The sequence below is a fragment of the Artemia franciscana genome, chromosome 2 (assembly GCF_032884065.1).
Source record: "Artemia franciscana chromosome 2, ASM3288406v1, whole genome shotgun sequence".
Lineage (NCBI taxonomy): Eukaryota > Metazoa > Arthropoda > Branchiopoda > Anostraca > Artemiidae > Artemia > Artemia franciscana.
In genome coordinates this window covers 3,435,732-3,453,296 of record NC_088864.1, presented here as the reverse complement: position 1 = coordinate 3,453,296, position 17,565 = coordinate 3,435,732, and the positions used below count along the sequence as shown (strand labels likewise).

General features: G+C 37.2%; 1 protein-coding gene across 1 annotated transcript in view; it reads right to left on the bottom strand.

Moving 5' to 3' along the window:
- The window catches only part of LOC136036065 (eukaryotic translation initiation factor 4E-binding protein-like), a 54,847-nt gene that overhangs the window by 26,370 nt on the left and 10,912 nt on the right, over positions 1 to 17,565 (bottom strand). The window lies entirely within an intron of this gene.

Below are 17,565 nucleotides of genomic sequence, written 5' to 3'. Positions count from 1 at the left end.
AAAAAACCGAAAGTTGCATTTTAGTAGGTCCAAAAAAGATGAAAAAAATATTGTACAACTTACGATTTATTGTATTAGTGCAAACTTTAGACAATGGATGGCATACGAAATCCGTCATTAACCAACAAACCAAGAGAATGTGAAATTGAAGAGAGTCATCATATCTGGGTATTTTAGCAAGGTATATCGTTGCTGTAAAAACAGCCACTATTTTTATACCCTATCATTACAGTCATTTCTAATGGTTATAAAAACGGATTTTTACGCAAGCATGAATGTTAGAGATGTCTTTAGAAAGACAATTACGAGAGAGCTTGCAAAGTCGATTACACGGGAAGAGGAAAAAATTCAAATGATCTGATTGGTTGGACGAGAAAACTCCTAGAGCATGTCATCAAGCGGAAAAACCGAGGCGAATCTAGCTCAACCCATTGATATAGGGTGATACTTTAACTTTTTGACTGACTATAGTGAAAAAAAATTTCCAGCTTAGGTTTAAAAACCTACATGCATTAAACATAGTATAACCTCACCAAGTAAAATTTAAAAGCAACAAACAGGCAAAGAGGCTATTGCAAGTATTAGTCGATGATAATAGATGGCGTTGACATCTTTTTTTTCTTCTTGGAGAACAGCTTTATTTTCCAATCTTATCAGTTTATCGTAGAATTTAGCTCAACTCTCAATTCACATTCAACATGTCAATGTTTTCGCGGCTGTTAGGGTTGTCGCATCTCAGATGCTGAAAAGATGGCCACATCAACCATCAGGTCTAGGCTAAAAACGATTCCAAACTCTCAAAAAATAAGAAACCAAATTTTCCAAACCCGCTGAAAAATTCTCCCGGACAATTCCCCTGGAACATCTCTACGTGCAAAATGGAGTTGGCAAAGAGAAAGTAAGACAAATAAAAAGAATTTCTCTTAGGAATTCTGTCAAAACACCTAAATATAAAATTTCCCCGAAAAGTACACTCCCGAAAATCTCCCTCCTCATTGAAATTCTTCTCGTGGGAACCCGACCCAAGCATAAAATCCCCCACCCCAAATGTCTATACTTCCCAATAACAAATGCTATACGTAAACAGTGGGCAAATTTCTTAACTTATACCCCTTTCATCTTACCCTTAAAAGCATAGTTATTGGAAGTTTCGACTATGTTGAAAAAAAAAGACTATCTCAAAATTTTGATCGGGCGACTTTGAGAAAAAAGGGGCTTGGGAGGGGGGCTAGATGCCCTCTGATCCTTTTGGTCCCTTAAAAAAAGCACTAGAACTTTTAATTTCAGTTCGAATGCACCATCTCCCAATCTTCTAGGCCAATTAGTTCGATACGATTACTCATGAAAAGAAGAAGGAAAAAAACACGTATCCGTGATCTTTTTTCTGGCAAAAGATGGAAAATTCCCATTTTTGTATATAAGAGCTTGAAACTTCTACAGAAGGGTTCTCTGACGCTGAATTTGATGAGGTGATCTTCACTAAGAATCCTTGACTTTTACGGGGCGTTCCCCCGTTTTTTTTTTTTTTTTAATCAGGCAAATTTTCTCAGGCTCGTAGGTTTTGATAGGTAAGACTAATCTTGATGAAAGTTATATTTAAAATCAGCATTAAAATGCGATTTTTTATGTAACTATTGGTATCAAAATTCCATTTTTTTAGAGTTTCGGTTACTATTGAGCCGGGTCGCTCCTTACAACAGTTCGTTACCACGAACTGTTTGATTGCCTTTTAAAACATTTGAGCTGAAAATTTTGCAGTTTCCTACAATGCTGAAAACGATTATTATGTTAAAGCAAATATGCTAAATGAATTAATTTAAGTTTGAAGCATTCTATCTAGACAAGCGTAAATTAAACATACACGTAAAGAGCTCGGGCCTAGGTGGGTGACACGGGTAGACCCCTCATATTTAATAAAATTTACGTTCGTTTTAAGTTTTAACGTTGCTAAAATTGAAACGTTATGAGATATATTCTTATTTGTAAAAGCACGAAAAAAAACATGGAAAATATCTCCGACTTAATTTAAAATGAAGCATAAAGTTTACAAAAAAAATAAATTCTAATCTCGTCAAAAAAACATAAAATAAAACAAAAAGGATACCAGACTTTGAACAACATTGAAGGGCCATTCACATTAATTACTATCTTTATTTACTTGATAAGTGATAAAAAAAAAACGTATAAGACAATATTTGTGGTTTAAAGTCCATTTTATCCCATATTATCTGATCCAATTGGTTATCTATGGAATAAAAGAACAGATATTTAAAATGAACTGCTTTTCTTGACACAAGAGTTGGGCGATATTAGATATCGATATACCACACCAAATATCAATATCGAAAACGAAATAATTTCGGCTTTTTCTGATATCTACCAGTGAACGTCCAGCAGAAAATATCCAACAGAGAAAATTGTTTCGCAAACAGCCGAGAAGAAGAATAATGTAGACACAGCATGCACAACTGTATCCACAAGTTGACAAAGGCCTGTTCTCAAACTACATTTAGCCTGGGTGGACTCTCAAATATTGCTGAGAACCTCCAAAAGTCTTGGCTACACAAAATATCTTCTAAGCTTATATGCCTTGCTCAGATCACCCTCCAGGTCAGTCACGATCTTACTCAGGTCAAGATTGCCCCATACATCAATTCACACATCTAGGAATTGTGTATTACCTATGACGATCATCTCCAAGTTGAGAGTAAAATAGCAAGAGACATGGATTAGGCCTTGCTGTAATCTGTATCAATAGATGCAAGTGCCGTGATAGTCATTGTGATTCACCCACTACAGATCAAGCCAATTCCGTGGGGGAAAATATCCCACCGGAAAATACATGGAAAATACCAACCTTGTAAACCCTCCCCCCCCAGAAATATCCCCTCGGACGCCTCCCGGAAAATACTCTCGCGCGGCTGGTTGGTCTCCAATCCCTTTGGACCTTAAAAAAGGACTAGAAATCTCGATTTCTGTTTTAACGAGAACACTCCGAAGTTTTTGCGACCATGAGGTGGGGGAATGGATGAGGAAGGGGCAGTCCCTTTCCTATACGGAATAAATTCTGCTCATTTCGGGGTTTAATGTTACTCTTTACTTTCGTAACTAATTAAAGAGAAAAATTTTTCCACAATACAAGTTTTTCAAGGAAAAATAAAGAACTCCATTAAACCAAAAATGAACAAAAAAATAAATAATCTACCAAGCGCAGAACTACCACATATCAGCATCAATAAATAAATAAAACCCAAAACGAACAGAAATTACATCAAGTAACCAAGTCTAACTCAAAACGAGCATAAATTAGCATGAGTAGGACTGACAACCCCCCCCCCCACACCTTCTCAAGACTAAGACATAATTTGCATCTTACTGAAAACACAATACGTTTTAAATGTTTTCACTTTGTTGACTTTAATAAATAAAGAAATATTAAGAGCATAAGGCATAAACATCAGAATATTTAAATTAATCTGACAACGCACGGTTTTTTTTTAAGTAAAGTGCAAATTATGTTCTGGGGTCCTGAGAAGACATGGGTATTGTCAGATCTACTCGTTTTAATTTTCGCTCGTTTTGAGTTTGACTAGGTTACCTATTGCAATTTCTGTTCGTTTTAAGTTTCACTTATTTATTAATAGTAATTTATGGTAGTTTTACATTGGGAAGATAACAAAACCAAACTCGTAGAATATGACAACGATTTCTTCTGCAAAATTTAAACTATAAGAATTCGTTGGTTCCCACAGCCAACTATCATTTCAAAGGAAAGCTAAACCTTGTTAAACTTTTTGGTGTCATATGTTTTTAGCTTAATTTTGATGATTTTTCGCCAACATTTTTTCTTTTTAATTTGGCACCCACTACTGCCAAAAATGCAGAAGTTCATGTGAAATCTTTTGAACAAAAATGGATTTGTAACTTTTTTTCTAAGTTTTTAAGATACTTGTGGTGTGCAAATTCCTCTTTTTCCTTTCCTTAGCACTTTTCAACAAAACTAAAAAAAAAACTCAAATAAAATATTCAAATTTGGAAAACCTTATTTTCCGCGTGTGGGGGGAGGGGTATTCCACGGGGGTATTTTCCGGGGAGGTGTTTTTGGGGGGAAGGATAATTTGGGGGGAGTAAACGTCTAGAACTTCTTGTAATAGGGGTCTCAGAAATAATTATACGAATTCGTCATGAAATTACTGTCCCTGCCATCAATGTCCTTTCTGAAAGTGGATTCCAAGCCTTATCAGTTAATCAAACACTTCGTGGTAACAAACTGTAAGTAAAGATTAACCCGGCCCAATAACAACCAAAACCTTAGAACATGGAATTTTGATTTAAAAAAAATAGATGAATCAAAAGAATTGGTTTTGTATGCCGACTCCAGATATATATAATTCATCAGTTTTTTTTTTTTTTTTGCCAAGTTCTTTTTTTTTTGCCAGAAGACAAATCACGGATGCGTGTTTATTTGTTTGTTGTTTTTTGTTTTGTTTTTCCCAGGGGTGATTGTATCGACCCAGTGGTTCTAGAATTTTGCGAAAGGGCTCATTCGAACGGAAATAAAAAGTAAAAAGTGCCCTTTCTAAGTGACCAAAAAATTGAACGTTAACTGGGCCTCCTCTCCCTTCTTTTTCCTCAAAATCATTCGATCAAAACTATGGGAAAGCCATTAAGCCAAATAAATAAATATGCAAATTTCGCTTTAATTACTCATCTGCGGAGAGCCGAAATCAAAACATGAATTAACTAAAAAAAACGTTCAGAAATTAAATAAAAAAACAAGTTTTTTTAACTGAAAGTAAGGAGCGACATTAAAACTTAAAACGAACAGAAATTACCTCGTATATGAAAGGGGCTGTTCCCTCTTCAACACCCTGCTCTTTACGCTAAAGTTTTTACTGTTTTAAAAAGTAGAGTTGAGAGAAAGAGTCAAACTTTAGCGCAAAGAGCGAGGCGTTGAAGAGGGAACAGCCCCTTCGTTTTAAGTTGTAATGTCGCTCCTTACTTTCAGTTAAAAAAACTCGTTTTTTTTAATTTAATTTTTGCTACAGGAACAAGCTCCAATTTAGCTAATTTTATGCCTTTAAAAACATAGATAATTAGAAATCGTGAAGAATGAATTAGAATGATAATTTCTTAATAAAACATGTCTTTAGATTCGCCACCTATCCTTACACATCTCTCAGTCCGTCAAACAGCTACCTATAAAATTGAGTTCGCCAAGAGGTGGAAAAATGTCAACTTCCAAGAGCATTGAAAAAGTAGCTTTTTGTAATACAGCTTCCTTTTTAGTGTCATGTGTCATGGGTTTTATAGAAATTAAATAAAGAAAACAATTTTTTTCAGCTGAAAGTAAGGAGTAATATTAAAACAAACAGTTATTACGTATATCAGGGGGACTGTCCCTTCCTCAAAACCTCCCTCACTACGCTAAAGTTTGACTTTTGTTCCAATTATTTAACAATGATTTCTGAATTACAAGAGTCTTTTAATTAGAATAATAAGCTTTTCTAAATATTCTAAAAAACTAAGAGCGAGGTACTGAGGAGGAGCAACCCTCTTCATATGCGTAATAATTTCTACTCCCTTCAAATTTTAATGTCACTCCTTACTTTAAGTTGAAAATTGATTTTAAAATTTTAACTTATGATCGTTTTTCTTAAACTAAACGGGAAATCCCACTTTCCCTCCACCGAAAATTCCCATCCCCACGGAAGATTCCTCTGTGGAAAGATCCCCCCAATGCAGTGCCCCCCACCAGAAAAATCCTCATCGGAATGTCTGTATACTCCCCAATAACCAATCCTGTATGTAAACAGTGGGCAAAGTTCATAGCTTGCAGTCCTTCCCCCACGGACTGTGAGGGGGTCAAGTCATCCTCAAAGACTCAGTTATTAGATCTTTCGACTAATCTGAACATTAGGGTTATCTCAAAATTCTGATCCGGTGATTTTGGGAAAAGGGGGCGTGGGAGAGAACCAGCTGTCCTCCAATATTTTTGGTTACTTAAAAAGTGCACTAGAACTTTAAATTTCCGATCAAATGAGCCTTTTCCCGATCTTCTAGAATCACTGGTTCGATGCAATCGCCCTCGCGGAAAACAAATGCTAAGAAATAGGGAACTCTGTCGTACATAGTACAACAAAAAATATAAATAACTCGAGCGAACTCATACAAAAATAATCATACATGAAGAAAACACAATTTCTATTTTTTAAAATTTTCCAAAATATCACTTAAACTGACAGTCTGATGTTTGAAGCTGTATATACAGTCTGTATGGTATCTGCATAGTGGAAAATTTATACTATCATTGGAAATTCGACGGTGTAGCTTACTGTTAGCTAGCACAATACCTATTTCTTTAATTATTGGACTCGGTGTCAGGACCAGATTGAATAGGTGCGGGACCCGATTGGAATTTTTTGCGGTGCCCTCTCTATATATTAAATATATAAATAAGATATAACTGCATTGTAGTTTACGTACGTGCAGGCTAAAGTAGTTCACGCACGTAGTACAAAATCTCTCTAATATAGGACTATCGTGATCAAGTTCAACAAATTTGACATGAACTTTTAAGTGTATCATTTTCCTGTATTACGAAGCCTATATCAAATGATAATACACAAATTAATAAATCTCATCCAGCAATACAAACTTAAAACAAATATATGTTTTTTTATTTGAATAACTCATAATTTATCTATATTTAAAGTTTGACTCTTTCTCACAACTGTACATTTTAAAACAATAAAAAAAAACTTAAGCGTAAAGAGCGAGGCGTTGAGGAGGGGACAGCCCCTTTCACATACGGAATAACTTCTGTTCGGTTTAAGTTTTAATGTCACTCCTTACTTTCAGTTAAAAAAACTTATTTTTTGATTTAATATTTCAATAAAACGGAAAGTATGTTTGCCTTAAATCACTAAGTATGTTCGAAAGAAAAAAAAGTACGATATACATATTGGAAAACAATAGTAAATGATTTACTAGTGTCATAATTTGGCAATGACTAAGCGAATATGGCCAATTAAATCTAGAGTTCCAATGATCCAACATGTTAAACCTACCAGATATTACATTGGACCTTATCCACAAAACTACGCATTAAGCGATTGCAAAATAGGATGCGTAAAAACTTTTCTGAAACAGGTTTTATTTAGAAATTCCCCTAAGCAAGTAAATTAGGTTTGCGCTTACTGTTGGTTTCTAGTCGGTAAATATAAGGTTCCAGTCGTCATTTATTTTTTTCCGTTTACGTTTTATTTTTATGTTTTAGATTCTTTTTTTTAGAACCCTGTCGGTAAGGAGAGGTCGGTGCTTGTATATTATTCAGAGCACATTCAATAAATGAAGTTAGGTTCTTTCGTGAAACAAACTACGATGCAGTTACATTTTAATTAGGTAAACCTAACCTAAATGTTCCTTCTCGTAAGAGTATAAAGCCATGTTGTGTCCATCGACGCACTGTTTTGTTGTGGGCAACAACCCCTTATCCTGGAAAAATATAATTGTCTCTTTTTCAGTCTTTAGCAAATCCCAAATATTCATTTCAAAATCCATGTTCAGACACTATCTTCTATCACTATGCGTAGCAAACTAAATTAAGTTTTGTCTTTGTGGCTATGAAACCGGATTTTCTCATAAAATGTAGCTGCACCGTAGTTTGTTTCACGAAAGAACCTAACTTCACTTATTGAGTGTGTTCTGAATAATACACAAGTACCGAGAGGTCTTACATTAAAGTAATAAAATAGGGTTTTCCTTGGCAAAAAAAAAAATCCTGGAATTTGGGGCTGAATGAATCCAGCAGTTGAAGCAACACAGAATGATTTTATTTAATCATTTATGAAGCTATATAAAATATATTCCAAAGTCTAATCAAGCCAAAATATTTCGAAGTCTACCCATGGACAGCTGTAATCACGTTTGTAGCTGCAACCTAGTGAAGAACGAACCCTAGCCCACTGTAACCAAATATCCAAAAACGAGTTTTGAAAAAAAAATACCTAGATGAAAAAAAGATGATTTTTCTTTTTTTTGTTTTTTTTTCGGGGGGGGGGTATCTATATCGTACCAATGGTTTTTAAGAATTGAGAGGGCTGCTTTGAACGGAAATCACAATTTTTAGTGCCCTCATTAAGTTACAAAACAGATCACAACACAGAAAGAGCCTTGTGCAACAAAATGCCAGTTTTCGCCCAAATAGCCCAAAGTTTCTGCCCAATTTTCCCAGATTCTTAGTTGCCCTCTTTGGGCAAATAAACTCAATAAACAAATTTTGGCAAACAGATTAAACCAAAAACACACAGAAACTCGAGTGAATAATCACATCAAAAAGATGAAGATAAGATATTCTACTGTTGACAAATAAATGAAACCTAAAACGAACATAAATTAAAATGAGAATTGAAGTCCAACTTCAGGTACTAATATAAATGAATAAATATATCTTAACACGAGTACAACTTAAATTGAATATGCAAGTCAAGCTTAAACCGAACAAAAATCACCGGAAACCAGAGTTCGGGTTTCGCCTCCCTCTTTCACTGTAAAAGTCTAAAACCTACTGCGTCATCGTTGCTTTACTGAAAACGAATTATATTACAAATATTTTCCCATCCAGTTATTGCAAAACTGAAAATGAAAATAAAAATTACAGCGAAATAAAATCTTGAACTTATTATCTTTCAACAATTAATATCATTATATGTAGATATTCAGTTTGATTTTATACGTACATTTCAAGACTGTTAAGACACGTAGTTTTCAGCAAAGCGCCTATGACGCAGTAAGTTTTATACAGTGAGAGAAGGAGGCAAAACACGAACTCTTGTTTGTAGTGATTATTTTTGTTTGTTTCAATCTTGATTTGCATATTCAATTTAGATTTCAGTGATTGTAAGATTTATTCATTCATTTATATTAGTACCTACTGTATGTTTGTTTGCTATGATTGTTTATTTCATTTCTGTTCGTTTTGGGTTTCATTTATTCTTTTATAGTAAAATCTTATAAATTGTTCATTTATATTAGTACTTGTGTGTTTTTTTGCTACGATTATTTATTTAATTTCTCTTCGTTTTGGATTTCATTTATTCTTTAATAGTAATTTCTTGTTGTTTCTAGTTTGAATTTTAACAGGAATTAGTATCTGCTGATCTGAAATTTAATATGACCTTTACTTTTCTTTAAAAAAACTTCTTTTTCGGCTAACAAATAGCTAACTTAAAATTTTGATCAAAAGCATTTAGAAACAACAGCTAAGAGCTCATATGGCACCTGTGACGAGGTCGGAAAAGCCAAGAGCTCATATAGCATGAGCTCTTGCAAAATTCCAAGAATCAATAGATTGACTTAAAAGGAGAATCAAAGCCTTAATGTCGGTCGGGATTTAAAATAAGAGCTCTGAGACATGAGGTCCTTCTAAATATCAAAATTCACTAAGATCCTATCACCCACTCGTAAGTTAAAAATATCTCATTTTTTCTAATTTTTCCTCTCCCTTCAGCACCTCAGATGGTCAAATTGGGGAAAACAACTTTATCAAGTCAATTTGTGCAGGTCCCTGACACACCACCCAATTTTCATCGTCATAGCACGTCCAAAAGCACCAAATTCGCCAAAGCACTGAACCCCCCTGACTCCCCCAAAGAGAGCGGATCCAATCCGGTTATGTCAATCACTTATCTAGGACTTGTGCTTATTCTCCCCACCAAGTTTCATCCCGATCTCTCCACTCTAAGCGTTTTCCAAGATTTCCCGTTTCCCCCTCCAGCTCCCCCAATATCACCGGATACGGTCAGGATTTAAAATAAGAACTCTGAGGATCGAGTTCCTTCTAAATATCAAACTTCATTAAGATTCGGTCACCCATTCGTAAGTTAAAAATACCCCATTTTTTCAATTTTTCCTCCCCCTTCGGCCCCCCAAATGGTCGAATCAGGGAAAAGACTGTTATCAAGTCAATTTGTGGAGGTCCTTGACCCGCCTACCAATTTTTATCGTCCTAGCACGTCCAGAAGCACCGAACTCTTCAAAGCACTGGAAATCCCCTAACTCCCCCAAAGAGAGCGGATCCGGTCCATTTATGTAAATCAAGTATCTAGAACTTGTGCTTATTTTTCCCATCAAGTCATCCCGATCTTTCCACTCTAAGTGTTTTCCAAGATTTCCAGTTTTCAAGATTTCTATTTCCCCCTCCAACCCCCTATGTCCCTGGATCCGATTTAAATTGAAAATGGGGTTCTGAGACGTAAGATCTTTCTATATATCAAGTTTCATTAAGATCTGATCACCCATTCGTACGATAAAGATACCTCAATTTTCACATTTTCCAAGATATCCAGTTTCCCCCTACAACTCCCCCAATGTCACAAAATCTAGTCGGGATTTAAAATAAGAGCTCTGAAGCACAAGATCCTTCTAAATATCAAATTTCATTAAGATCTGATCACCCGTTCGTAAGTTACAAATAACTAATTTTTTAATTTTCCGAATTAACCCCACCCCCCAACTCCCCCCAAGAGAGCCAATTCGGTCTGGCTATGTCAATCACGTATCTAGGAATTGTGCTTATTCTTCCTACAAAGTATCATCACGATCTCTCCTCTCTAAGCATTTTCCAAGATTTCTGGTTTCCTCCTCCAACTCCCCCCAATGTCACCAGATCAGGTCAGGATTTAAAATAAGAGCTCTGAGACACGAGATCCCACTAAATATCAAATTTCATTAGGATCCAATCACCCATTCGTAAGTTAAAAATACCTCATTTTTTCTATTTTTTCCGAATTACCGAATTAGGTCCCTCCCCCACCTCCCCCAAGAGCGGATCTGGTTCTTTTATGTCAATCACGTATCTAGAATTTGTGCTTATTCTTCCCGCCAAGTTTCATCCTGATCTCCCCACTCTAAGCACTTCCCAAGATTTCCGGTCCCCCCAACTCCCCCCAATGACACTGGATCTGATCGGGATTTAAAATAAGAGATCTGAGTTGCGAGGTCCTTCTAAATATCAAATTTCATTAAGATTCGATCACTCGTTCGTAAGTAAAAAGTACCTCATTTTTTTTTATTTTTCAGAATTAACCCTCCCCCCCCCAACTCCCTCAAATAGAGCGGATCCATTCTGGTTATGTCAATCACGCATCTAGGACTTGTGCTTATTTTTTCCACCAAATTTCCTCCCAATCCCTCCACTCTAAGCGTTTTCCAAGATTTCAGGTTTCCCCCTCCAACTCCCCCCATGGTCAACAGATCCGGTCGAGATTTAAAATAAGAGCTCTGAGACACGATATCTTTCTAAATGTCAAATTTCATTAAGATCTCATCACCCGTTCCTAAGTTAAAATACCACATTTTTTCTGATTTTTTTCGAGTTAACCGTCCCTCCACTCCCCCCAGATGCTCGAATCGGGGAAATGACTATTTCTAGTTTAATTTAGTCTGGTCCCTGATACACCTGCGAGATTTTATCGTCCTAGCTTATCTGGAAGTGCCCAAAGTAGCAAAATCGGGACAGACCGACAGAATTTGCGATTGCTATACGTCATTTGGTAAATACCAAGTGCCATAAAAAGGCGTGGAGTACCTACCGTCTGATTACTCTTAACTTTTAAAAATGAAGCTATAACTTTCAATTTAAATCGAATGAGAATTTCCCGAAGTCAATTATTTAGTTTGGGACGGGGGTCAGTGGCATACTCTGTAAGCTCAGCCAAAGTCGACCCAGCTCTAAATGGGTACTTGGAGAAATCTGGGGAAGGTGAACAGGAAGAGTGTGCGAAAGCACAGGATGGTTGGCCCCCAACTCCCCATTGCACTTTCTGGCTGAAGGGCCAATAAACGGAGATCAGCACCGCCGGTAGGGACTGTAAAGTCTAATGCCGTATTCTTTACCTTTACCTTTACCTATACGATTACCCCTTCGATAAAAACCTTATATATGAACAATGGACAGCTTGCATAACTTACAGCCCTTGCCTTGGGGGCAGTGGGAGATTTTGTCAAACTCCGAGGAAATGGCCATCAAATTTTTTTTTAATTGGACTCTTTTGGGAAAAAGAGCACGTGAAAAGTGGGGTGGGGGGGGATTGATGCACTCCAATCACGTTTGACTCTTAAAAAGGGCACTAGAAATTATTATTTCTAATTGAATAAACCCTCTCCAAAATTTATAACACCGCTGCTTGCATATGAAGTGCCTCGGGAGAAAAAATTCGAACCTTATGGCCATAGGGTCGGCGGTGAGAGTCTAGTTACCAAGGATCACTTTTAACTCTTAAAAAACGAAATAGAACTTTCTATTTCATTTGAGTCCCCTTCGAAGTTTATGCAACCACCTTTTCCGTAAAAGCTTTATATGTCCCCGGAAAATAAGTTACAGCCCTTCCCCGTTCTTTTTCTTTGGGAGGGGGTATGTGGGAAAATAAGGTGGGTATATGCCCACCGATCACTTTTGATGGCTCTTAAAAAGGCAAACAAAAATTTCAACTTCCAAACAAATGAGTCACCTCTGATGTTTAGACAACCACCTTATCTATCCCAGGGGTATAACTCACCCGGGCTATGGTGAGCTGCAATGACCCCTGAGTTTTTGTTATTTGATCTTAAAAATATTTTGAACAAAATTGCCATCTCAAATTTTGACCAGATGCATTTGGGGGAAAAGGAGCCTGGGGGGGCTAATCGCCTCCAATCAATTTTGACTCTTAAAAAGGGCACTAGGAATACCAATTTACAGTCGAATGAGTTCCCTCAGAAGTTTATACTACCATTCCTTCCATAAGAACCGTATATTCCCCGGGGCAAACTTTACAACACTTGCCCCCAGGATTTGGTGGGCTGTGTTATCCCCGGAGTCTTTGTTATAAGATCTTTGGTCTTGAACAAAATGGGTACTTAAAAATTTCAATCAACTCATTTGGGGAAATGGGGTTGGCGGGGAGGGGGGCTAGTTGCAATCGGATCATTTTTGACGCCTAAAAAAGGAATTAAAAATTTCAATTTCTAATCATTTGAATCCTCCCCCCGAGGTTTATACGACCACTTCTTTCATAAAAACTTTATATGCCCCCAGAGCATAAGTTACAGCCCTTCCCCCAGGCTCTAGATGGGAGGAGGGGGCAAAGTTTTCATTTTCTGATCGTTGGATTATTTCAAACGAAGTGGCAATCGCAAAATTTTGATTAGATGCATTTGCGGAAAAGAGAGTGTGTGGGGGGATACCCTCCGATCCTTCTTGACTCATAAAAGTAACTAGAACTTTCAATTCCCAATCAAATAAACCACCTCTAAAGTTTATACAACCTTCCCTTACATAAAAACCTTATATGCCTTCGGGGCATAACTTAAAACACTTGTTCCCGGGCTCTGGGGTTTGTGTCGACTCCGGTTTTAACAGAATGGCTATCTCAAAAGTTTTATAGGATAGGTTTGGAGAAAATAGGGTGTGGGTGGGGGGCTGGTTGCCCTTTCGTCTCTTTTGACTCTTTAAAAGTGAACTAGAACCATCAATTTCAATCAAATGAGCCCTCTCTAATATTTATACGAACGTCCCTACTATAAGAACAATATATGCCCCCAGGGCAAGGCTTATAACGCCTTCCCCCTTGCCCTGGGGGTTTTGTCGACACCAGAGTTTTTATTATCTGATGTTTGGACTATTTTTAACAAAAGGGTTGTCTCCAAATTTTTATGGGATGGGTTTGGGGAAAAAAGGACGTGGGAGGGGGGTTAGTTGCCCTTCGTCTTTTTTACTCCTTAAAAGTGAACTAGAACTTTTAATTCCCAATAAAATGAGTCCTCTCTAATGTTTATACGAGTATCCCTTCAATAAGGACCATATACGCCCCCAGGGCATAACTTATAACACCTTCCCCGGGTCCTGGGAGTTGTGTCGACCCCGGAGCTTTTATTATCTCATGTTTTGTCTATTTTTAACAAAAGGGCTGTCTCAATTTTTTATGCGATGGGGTTGGGGGGGAAAGGCGAGGGGGTAGGTAGCCCTCTGATCTTTTTTTACTCTGTTTATACGAGCATCCCTTCTATAAGAACCAAATATGCCCCCAGGGTATAACTTACAACTCCTGGCCCGGTCCCTAGGGTTTTGTCGATTCCGCAGTTTTTATTATCTCATGTTTGAACTATTTTTAACAAAATGGCTATTTTAGTTGTTATTGGATGTATTTGAGGAAAAAGGGCGTGAGAAAGTCTAGTTGCCCTCTGATCTCTTTTGACTCTTAAAAAGTGAACTAAAACTTTCAATTTCCAATCAAATGAGCCCTCTCTGAGGTTTATACGAGCATCCCTTCTATAAGAGCCATGTGTACCCCTAGGGCACAACTTACAATGCCTGCCACCCGGGGGGGGGGGGTCGACCCCAGAGTTTATGTTACCGTATGATCCTTAAACTATTTTTAACAAAATTGCGGTCTCAAAATTTTTATCGGATGTATTTTGGTGGAAAAGAGCGGGGAGGGGGTGGGCTAGTTGCGCTCCGATCACTTATGACTCTCAGAAAGGAGACTAGAACTTCCAATTTCCAGCTGGATGAGCCCTCTATAAAGTTTATACGACGACCCCTTTTATATGAAGTGCCGCAAGAAAAAAAAAATAATAATAAAACGTAGGAGTCGTATGACCTTTATTATAGGCAACGCTATAGCGTTACATCTGATAAATGTCCCTTTTCTCTTTTACGTAGATATATTTCTAGTATGATTATAATTTTCAAGTTAAATTCTCGTTGCCGAAGCAACAATTTCACAAGAGAAAATAAATCGGCTCTGTATACTATTAAATAAAAAAACAATTTTTTTTTAACTGAAAGTAAGGAGCGACATTAAAACTTAAAACGAACAGAAATTACCCCCTATATGAAAGGGGCTGTTCCCTCTTCAACGCCTTGCTCTTTGCGCTAAAGTTTGACTCTTTCTCTCAACTCTACTTTTTAGAACAGTAAAAACTATAGCGTAAAGAGCAGGGCGTTGAAGAGGGAACAGCCCCTTTCACATACGGGGTAATTTCTGTTCATTTTAAGTTTTAATGTCGCTCCTTACTTTCGGTTAAAAAATAACTTGTTTTTTTTATTTAATTTCTGAACGTTTTTTAGTTAATCCATGTTTTGATTTTTGCTCTCCGCAGATGAGTAATTAAAGCGAAATTTACAAATTTGTTTATTTGGCTAAATGGCTTTCCCATAATTTTGATCGAATGATTTTGAGAAAAAAGGAGGGGGAGGAGGCCCAGTTGCCCTACAATTTGTGGGTACTTAAAAAGGCAACTAGAACTTTTAGTTTTTTACGAACGTTCTCATTAATAAAAGATATACGTAACTTACGAATTAGCTTACGTAACAAACTTCTCTATTCGTATGTTTTTATTACGTATATGAGAGGGTTCGCCCACTCGTTAATACCTCGCTCTTTACACTAAAGCTTAAATTTTGTCCCCTGAATCACAAAGGCCGTAGAATAAATAGTTGAAATTACTAAAAATACTGTAGCGTAAAGAGTGAGGTATTAGGAGGAGGTGAACCCCTTATATGCGTAATATTTCTGTTGGTTTTAAGTTTTAATGCTACTCCTTACTTCCAGTTGAAAAATTTTTTCATATTTATTTTTTCATTGTTTTTTTAAATAATGCTAGAAAATGCTGCGACCCCTTTATGGGGCGCAGCATTTCCCCTATGACAAATTTCTCCATGGAAAGTTTCCCCCACATAACCCCCTCTTCTCAACCCCCCCCCCTCCCAACCAAAAAACCCCCCTGAAAACGTCTGTACACTTCCCAATAACTATTACTACATGCAAAAACTGGTCAAAATTTGGAACTTGCAGCCCCTCCCACGGGGACTGTGGGGGAGTAAGTCGTCCCCAAAGACATAGTTATAAAGCTTTTCGACTATGTTGAATAAAATGGCTATCTCAAAATTTTGATCCGACGACTTTGGGAAAAAATGAGCGTGAGAGGGGGCCTAGGTGTCCTCCAATTTTTGGTCACTTAAAAAGGGCACTGGAACTTCTCATTTCCGTTCGAATGAGCCCTCTCGCAAAATTCTAGGACCACTGGGTCGATACGAGCACCCCTGGGAAAAAGAAAAAAACAACAAATAAACACGCATCCGTGATTTATCTTCTGGCAAAAAATACAAAATTCCACATTTTTGTAGATAGGAGCTTGTACAGTATGGTTCTCTGATACACTGAATCTGATGGTGTGATTTTCGTTAAGATTCTACGACTTTAGGAGGTGTTTCCCCCTATTTTCTAAAATAGGACAAATTTTCTCAGGCTCGTCACTTTTGATGGGTAAGACTGAACTTGATGAAACTTATATATTTAAAATCAGTATTAAAATGCGATTCTTTTGATGTAACTATTGGTATGAAAATTCCGTTTTTTAGAGTTTTGGTTACTATTGAGCCGGGTCGCTCCTTACTTCAGTTTGTTCCCACGACCGTTTGATTCCGTATAAGTCATCGCGCCGGCGAGCCAAACCTTAGCTCATTGATTCCTAATTTATGGGCACCGTAAGCAAGCCGAAATATTTTTAAAGATCTAAATAAATTTCATTGACTTAGATAGAGTCCCTGTTTTTCAATCCCAAACATTTGCATATAAGGGCTTTAAACTTCTACAATGGGGTTCTCTGAGTTTTTTGTAGTTAGGGAGGGAAGAAAATGCCTCAAAGATCCAACTTCAATGCCATACCATCCCAACTTTATTTGAGACTTCAGACAAATCGAGAATTAGTTCTCAAGGAGAGACGACGGGAGGGTAGGGGTAGAAATTGGTAAGTAATTCCGAGAACGGTATCCAGGAACTTTGTTTGAATGGTACAAAAAAAAAACACATAAACAATGCAAAACTGATATTTAATTACTCTTGATCTCTGGAAATATTTTTAGTCTACTCTGTTATTATTAGAGTAAATAGTAACTTCAGACCCGAAAACAAGCAGTGCTTATTCCGTATGGGAGGGGAGCTGTCCCTTCCCAATCCTCACATCCACCACATGGACGCAAAAAATTTGAGGATGCTCATTCGATCAGAAATTGATTGTTAGTTTTTTTTTTATAAGCCAAAAGTAATTAGCAACTAACAATGCGCGGGGAAATGAATATTTCCCACGGGGGGGAGGGGGTGGATATTTAGATCAGAAATCAATACAGCATTTTTTCTTAACTTCTGGCAAATTTCCATCCATGTAAAAATTTCCCCTTGAAAGTTCACCCCCAGAAACCACTCCTAAAGGAAAATTGTCCCCGTAGAAAATACCCCTAGAAAAATATCAGTATACTTCCCAATAACCAATACTATATGTAAACAATGTGCAAAGTTCATGGCTTGTTACCCTTCCTCCGGGGATGTGGGTGTCAAGCCATCCTCAAAGACATATTTATTAGGTCTTCCAACTATGCTGAACAAAATGGATATCTCAAAATTTTTACCGGACGACTTAAGGGAAAAAGGGCACGGGAGGAGGGGCTAGCTTCCCTCCAATATTTATTCACTTAAAGGGGACACTAGAGCTTCTGAAATCCGATCAAATGACCCCTCTTCG